This window comes from Thamnophis sirtalis, unplaced genomic scaffold (assembly GCF_051295495.1).
Source record: "Thamnophis sirtalis isolate CommonGarterSnake01/CBP01778 unplaced genomic scaffold, rThaSir2_p1.2 scaffold_2, whole genome shotgun sequence".
Taxonomy (NCBI): domain Eukaryota; kingdom Metazoa; phylum Chordata; class Lepidosauria; order Squamata; family Natricidae; genus Thamnophis; species Thamnophis sirtalis.
The window spans coordinates 159,513,443-159,520,446 of NW_028261382.1; positions in this window are offsets into that span (position 1 = coordinate 159,513,443).

Below are 7,004 nucleotides of genomic sequence, written 5' to 3' on the forward strand. Positions count from 1 at the left end.
ATTACAGAATAATAGATTTTGAAAACTAAATTATATAAAGAGAGATGTTCTTAAATTCCTGCGCAAAATGTTTCTATATATGTGTGTATCTTAGCTTTGCCATTCTGATATTTATGCAAAATCTTCATTTTTGTTTCTTAATTTTTACTCCCAAGCAAGATTACAAATTTTATATATAAAAGGCACAATGATATATGACGGTACCATGTTTTGTCTAATGAAGAAAAGGAATTATTTTCTACAGTAGGAAAGTACATGTTAGAGTATAATCCTTGTCTCTAAGAAATGTCAAATAAGGACTGTTTAATTAGTGGTAGATGAAGAAAGTTCTCTGGAGTAACTAATGTATATTATGACAAAAAGTCCCAGTGTTTAACAAAGAATGATTTGAGGGACTATGATGGTATTACAATTCCATATTTAGATTTTTAATAGCCCAATCCTATTTTCAGCTATATGGTAGACTCTGAACCCACTTACTACATTTGTCGCCATCTTTTTACATCTTCAGTTCATTAATATTAAAAATACGTGCTTGTATTGCACGCCTAGTCCTATCCCTCACAGAACAAACAAGTTTTTCTCATTATATAGAACTAGGAAAGACACCATACATTAGCAAATGGCCATGTGAATGAGAAGGTCCTTCTTCAGTACCCTCCTTAACCTTTCTCTCTGCCCTTCATTTTCCAGAGAGCCAGATTAGAATAGCTATAGCCAATGTCATGCACTAGTCCCTCATTCACTGAACAATAACAAATAAAATCAGAAGCAGAAATGAGCCCTGAGTCACCTACATTTGGCCCAGCAAGAATTGTTCACCAATAGGAGCAAATCTGCTTTGATCTTCTAGGCCAGGGGTGTCAAACTCACCAGCGTTGTGGGCCAGGATGGGCATCACTCATGTTGGCGTCTGTGGTGGCCCAACTGCTCTGCTAACAAAAACAGGCCCCCGAGCTCCATTTTCAGTCATGACAGCCTTCTGCTGCCCTCTGCCAGTGAAAACTGAGCTTGTGGGGGTGTTCCCCCCAACATTCGTTTTTACTGGCAGTGGGCAGCAGGCCAGTCCTTTGCTGTTTCTAGGGTGGTTCCATGGGCAAGATCTAAGCACCCCAAGGGCTGGATCCAGCCCCTGGGCCTTGAGTTTGACACCTCCATTCTAGCTTATGAAGAGACAACCTAGGAAAGGCAGTGCTATCTTTGTTTTCTGCTTTGGTTGGCTATGGCAGCGGCTGGTTAGGTAGAAGGTTGGAAGAACTTGAGAAATAATCCACTTAGGTCTTCTGGGCGGCAGCTCTTTAAGGTAGTAAGACAAATAGCTATTGATAATTGTTTTGAACAACCTAATCTTCATTGTGCCAATTAAGATCTTTGCTGTATCTCTCTCTGCGTGTGTGTGTCAATAAGTGGTATGTTGCATATTGGATTTAAAAAAGAATGGAAAATTCTGCAATGGCTTGATTGAAAATTTCATCACAAAATTTCTTGCTTGTGTACTCATTGTAGAAAGCACATATTTTGCCATGCATAATTATATGCTGCTTTTTTTTTCTTCTGCACATTTCTGTTAGTGAGTGCTCCCTTATTCAGTGTGACAATTCAGAACAACAACTGAAACATGGAAATACCTGTTTACAAAAAGTGCTGCAACAAAATGGTATTTTTCTCCCAAATATTACATCACTTGAGCAAATACACAGCTCATGTTGGGGAACACAAAGGCTGTTACATATTTATGTTTAGTACATTTTAAGAAAAAGAAAATGGGCATCCTCAAAACGGGAAGCTCTTGGTTGCCTAACATTTCTTGTAACACAATGAGAAATTTAGATTATGTGGAAGTTTTTATGCTATTGAAATGTTGATAGAAGAAACAAGTCCCATCTGACAGTATTGATATAAACCAAAATTTGATTAATTAAAACAAAATTACTACAACCTGCATGTTAACATAGTTTAAATTAATAAATGCAATTGGAAAATATTAGTAATATAATTTTTTTTTAAAAGGTTTCAGGAGATTTAACATAAAAATAACAAAAAATCACTCTGTTACAAAGTTAATCACAAAAATAAGGCAATAGCAAAAGTTGCTTTTCTGATTGCATTTCTCTGTGTTCAAAGATCAAAAAAGTTTTTTAAAAAAAGCTGCAGTAAAAAAAGTCTACAGTGATCATTTTTTGTAAATGGCCATGTGAACCAACATGCACACTTAGGTAGAAGAATTCAGATTGAATTCTTGAAAAATAAGAGAATCTTTCTTTAGAAATTAGCCAAATCTTTTAATAGATTAAATTGTTAGAAGCAACAGATATTTTCAGTGTTGCTGACATGTATCTGTCTGTCTTATCTAGCTGTTATCTAATAAATTAGAAAATAATTTTGAATTAATTTTTTTCAGAAATAACATGCAAGGCAATAGCGATGAAAAACTGATCTATCTATCAGGAAGAATGTGTGTGTTATATATACTTATCTGTGAGGCAGAAATTCTGGTACATTGGTTCATGGACAAGCAGCAAGTTTCTGTTTGTCTTTTTCCATATATATCTATATTAGCCAATGCTTTACATTTGTTCTATAAATAGAGCACCAGAGTCTCAAATGTTACTTGTTTCAGTACTTCCCCAAACCACACAAAGGGATATTTCTTATTGTCTATTCATGAGGCAAAGATACATACTTAATCCATAAATCTTAAACACCTAGTATAAGACTTTTACATGCAGCTCATGCCTTCTCTGATTCTTAGCACTGGACATAATGTCTTACAGGAATTCATTGAATAGAGCCAAAACAATGGTTTTCATATTTCAAGGATCTTGTAGCAGCTTGTAAAGAGTATCATGATAAACTTCAAAGGATGTTTCACCTAAATCCAGGTCTTTGATGTGGGAAATTTCCATTTTTCCAATGGAAAATCTTACATATCGTAGAATTTGAATTAAAAGTAGTGAAGATCTCAATATATTCCATAACATCTGTAACTGCAAAAATAGTACTTGCCTTTTACAAAGCAATTTCTTTTAGATTGGATTGCTCAAGAGAAAGGGAATGCAGGTTACAGCTACTATTATCTGTAAATTTATTATCAGATAATTTACTACTTTCCCTAAATTTACTACTAAGATCATTGAGTAGAAAGGAAGTTTGATAAAGCTGGAGATTCAGATGATGTTTAGAAATATTTTTCCATATACGCTTTGTATAATGATCTACTCTAATTTTATCCAAGTGATCTTCTGGAAAAAGGGATTAAAATGGACTTTACTTATCTCCGTCCTGTGGTCAATGTTTAGTTCTGGAGATAAAATATTGTAAATCCAAGAATGGGATAAAAAAAGCCACAGGTATCTATTGTTTATCAAGGTGCTTATCTCCTTATGAAGCCTAATTGGTGACTTTTACAAAACATGCTGTTTTTCAGAGAAATGCATTTCTTAATATGTAAATATTGGAATTGTTAAATAAAACCAAAATACCAGCAATATACTGACTGTGAATTCCAGTAAGGAATGGTCTTCAGCCACATAACTGAAATTTTTAATAAGCTAAAAAGATTATTACATCAGCAATCACTAGTATTGTAAAATGTTATAAAATGTGAATTAAACATTTGTTGACAAAAGTTGGGATAGTTCCTAAAAAAATACTGTAAAGTTTGAAGTATTTGGAAAATGATCCAAACTCTTTATGCCAATAATAGGGTGGGAGGGGAAATTCTTATCACATTTTGTATTACCGTGTATTGGGGGGGGGATTTTTATAGTGGTGGTGGAGTGCCATGAAAATAATACTTAAAATCCAGATTGCTGTAGTTTACACTTTTCTGTTTGTTTCAATAATGTGTGCACTATTTGTATTAAGCACACAACAGAATGAATTATCCAAAGTCCATTGATTTTAAATGTGTTTTGGTTTGTTAAAAAGATTATAATAATTTCTTGCACATTTTTTGAAAAGAATTGTATAAGAATTTATGTATCTGCTTCTAGATACAGTGTGTAAATAAAAAAAAATTCACAAAAATCTTTGGTGGATATTTTAATGAAATGTCAAAGATTGCCTAGGTCCCTCCTCTGCCTCCGATAGATGGTGGAAAAAAATTGTTCTGCTTCACAATGGATTCATTTACTGAGTTTTAACCTCTGCAGATTCTTAGTATCCTAGGGAAAATGGTTGGCATTAAAATTATGCCAAAATTAGAGCCATTTCCCAAAACCTGAGAAAAGTATGAAGATTCTGCAGTGTGTGAGCCAAATTCAATTTGTTTGGGCCTCACTCTTAGCTAATTTTCCTTACTCAGCCTTACTTCTGAGATCGGTAAAATGAAGATCTAGATTGTTGGGTCTTCCATATGCCTACTCTAAATCACTTCAAGAGGACTGTAGAAAATGTGAAGAGGTAAGTCTAGGGGCTCTTTCTATTACTATTTATTGAGAATTACCTCAAATTAAAATTGCAAAATTGGCTTGTCATCTTGTTATGCTTTTTGAAAAGCTAGCTTTTGACTTAGCAACCGTTTTAAGCTGCTCCTCTTTGAAAAAAAAGGCTGAGCAAACTACTTTTATGCACCCTTGCTCCTTAGTTTAAGGAGCAAGTGCCTGGAAAAAGACTGAACAAAACCAGTTCATTGGAAAATTGCTTCTCCCAAACAGAATTTGAGGGTGAAAACTTTGCTAAGAAAAATACAACACAATGGTAAAAGCGGTGAAAAGATTAAGAAAGGTTAAAGGACAAAAAAGGAATCCAGAAAGGAATCCAATTGCAACTAAGTAACCGTGTCAACATATCAGTGTACAAATTTTAGTATGCATTTATTATAAACAAACAAACAAGATATTGGATTTTGAGCTTTTGGGTTTTACTTTACTGACATCTAGAGGTTGTGTCCACATTTTGGAACCAGACCTTCATATTCCTGCTTCAGAGTTAAATAACAAAGCAACTTATAGTCGGGAAGCTGCCAAGTGCTGTGGGAATGGATGCAGTTCAATATGGAGCAACTCCAATTTGTCTAATTGGGATGGCTTCCCCTGTTCACATCCCCCCATTGGTACCAAAAGTATTTTTTTGTGTGAAAATAGGCAATCGGGACTACTTTGTCCCACTTATTTCTTCTTTTTGAATAATTCGATATCCAGCTTAATGCTGAACTTGTAAATTTCTTTTTAAACCAATTAAAAATGATATTTTTGGCATGTGATTCTTGACTATATGATTCTTATAAAACACTGTGTAATGCCAACTCGGATTCTAAAAGCATCAAGCTAGAAAACAATGGATAAAGCCATTTTGCCTATGTGCAGTGACAACTCCCAAAACTGATGACTTGAATTAATGAAAAGGGAAAGCAGCATGCTCTGCATTAAATATAATCTTAGCTTTATCCCCACTAATTTTTTCCAGTTTTTTTACTCACCGAGCACCTGCTTTGAACTTTTCTTCTTTTTACTCAACAGGAGAGATGATAAGAAATGAAAATGCTTTGTACATGCTAGACTTGCGCTCATTCTCATCTCAAAATGGATGCTGAAGCTTTTTTCTACTCTACTAGAAAAAGAAAACCAAAGCTAGAATTGATCTATTGTATCATTCAAACAGAAAAATAACAAGGGGCTTCTTTTGAGTGCAACAACTGCCATAAAGAGGAAATATTAAGATAGTCCTTTTGTAGGTCCTGAAGCACTCCAAAAAACCTCATGCATAAATTCAGGCATCATTCAAAATTGCAATTCTCAGCTCATTTGGAGAAGGGACAGGGAGGAGCATATGAGGCCTCCAGGAGGCAACATATTCTCCTTTCCGTTTTTAATTTCTGCTCACCATGTCCCAACCAAGAAGAAAAGAACCGCAAAGCTTCAACATACTTGGAGATTATCCTGCAGCTCTGTCCCATGAGAAACAGCATGTTCATGGCCTCAAATGTAGCTTTCAAACATTCTTGAACAGAACAGAATTCTATTCTTATATGTTTGTGGCAGTGTCTTCTCTATTTAGCCCTTCAGAGAATCACTACGATAAATGGGCATCAAAATGGTGAAGTATGGATATTTATTGTCAAAGGGAAAATGCTCTTTTAGCCATTCAAGGAATTATGATAATTTTTCAGTAAACCCTGGAACATTCCTGCACAAGTTGAAAAACTGATAGTATTTTCAAGACACTGACCACAAAATAAGGTTTTGGAATCTCAGCAATTTTGCAAACCCCAGCAACTAGTACCAATAGTTCTGGACTTACAAAGGCTCTGAAAAAAAGTGGCATATGACCATTTTTCACACTTATGACTGTTGCAGCATCCCCATGGTCACAATCAAAATTCAAATGCTTGGCAACTGACTCATATGACAGTTGCAGTGTCCTGGGCTCATGTGAAGATTTGTGATTTTCTGACAAGCAAAGTGAATGGGGAAGCCAGATTCACTTAACAACTGTGTCACTAACTTAACCACTGCAACAATTCACTTAACAACAGCAGCAGAAATGTCACAAAATGAGACAAAATTCACTTAACAAATGACTCACTTAGCAAAAGAAATTTGGGGGTCAATTGTGATTGTAAGTCAAGGACTACCTATATTCTTATTTTGCTCACCTACATCTAAACATCCTCCAGATGCCAGTTGTATGAAGTGTGGGAACTACAGCTCCCAGAATCCTCAGCCAGGCATTCATTCCAACATATTTGGACTGCAGTGTTTGAGGGAGGCTACTCTATACACACTCCAAAGTATTTTCGGCCTACTTCTAAGACAGACAGAGGTCTAACTGTGTATGTTTTACAAACATCCATAAAACAGATTGTCTTTCAATGAAATCTTTTATAAATTCAAAGATAAAGAACAAGGTCACAATTAATCCCAGTTGGGGCATATGAAAAATATTAACATCTGTCAGGTTAAGTAATATGGATACGTTTGAAAATTAAGTTTATGAATCTAACAACAACTTTTCATCTCAAAATCCTGGGATTCTACATTTGGTTTCTGGGCCCCAAACTT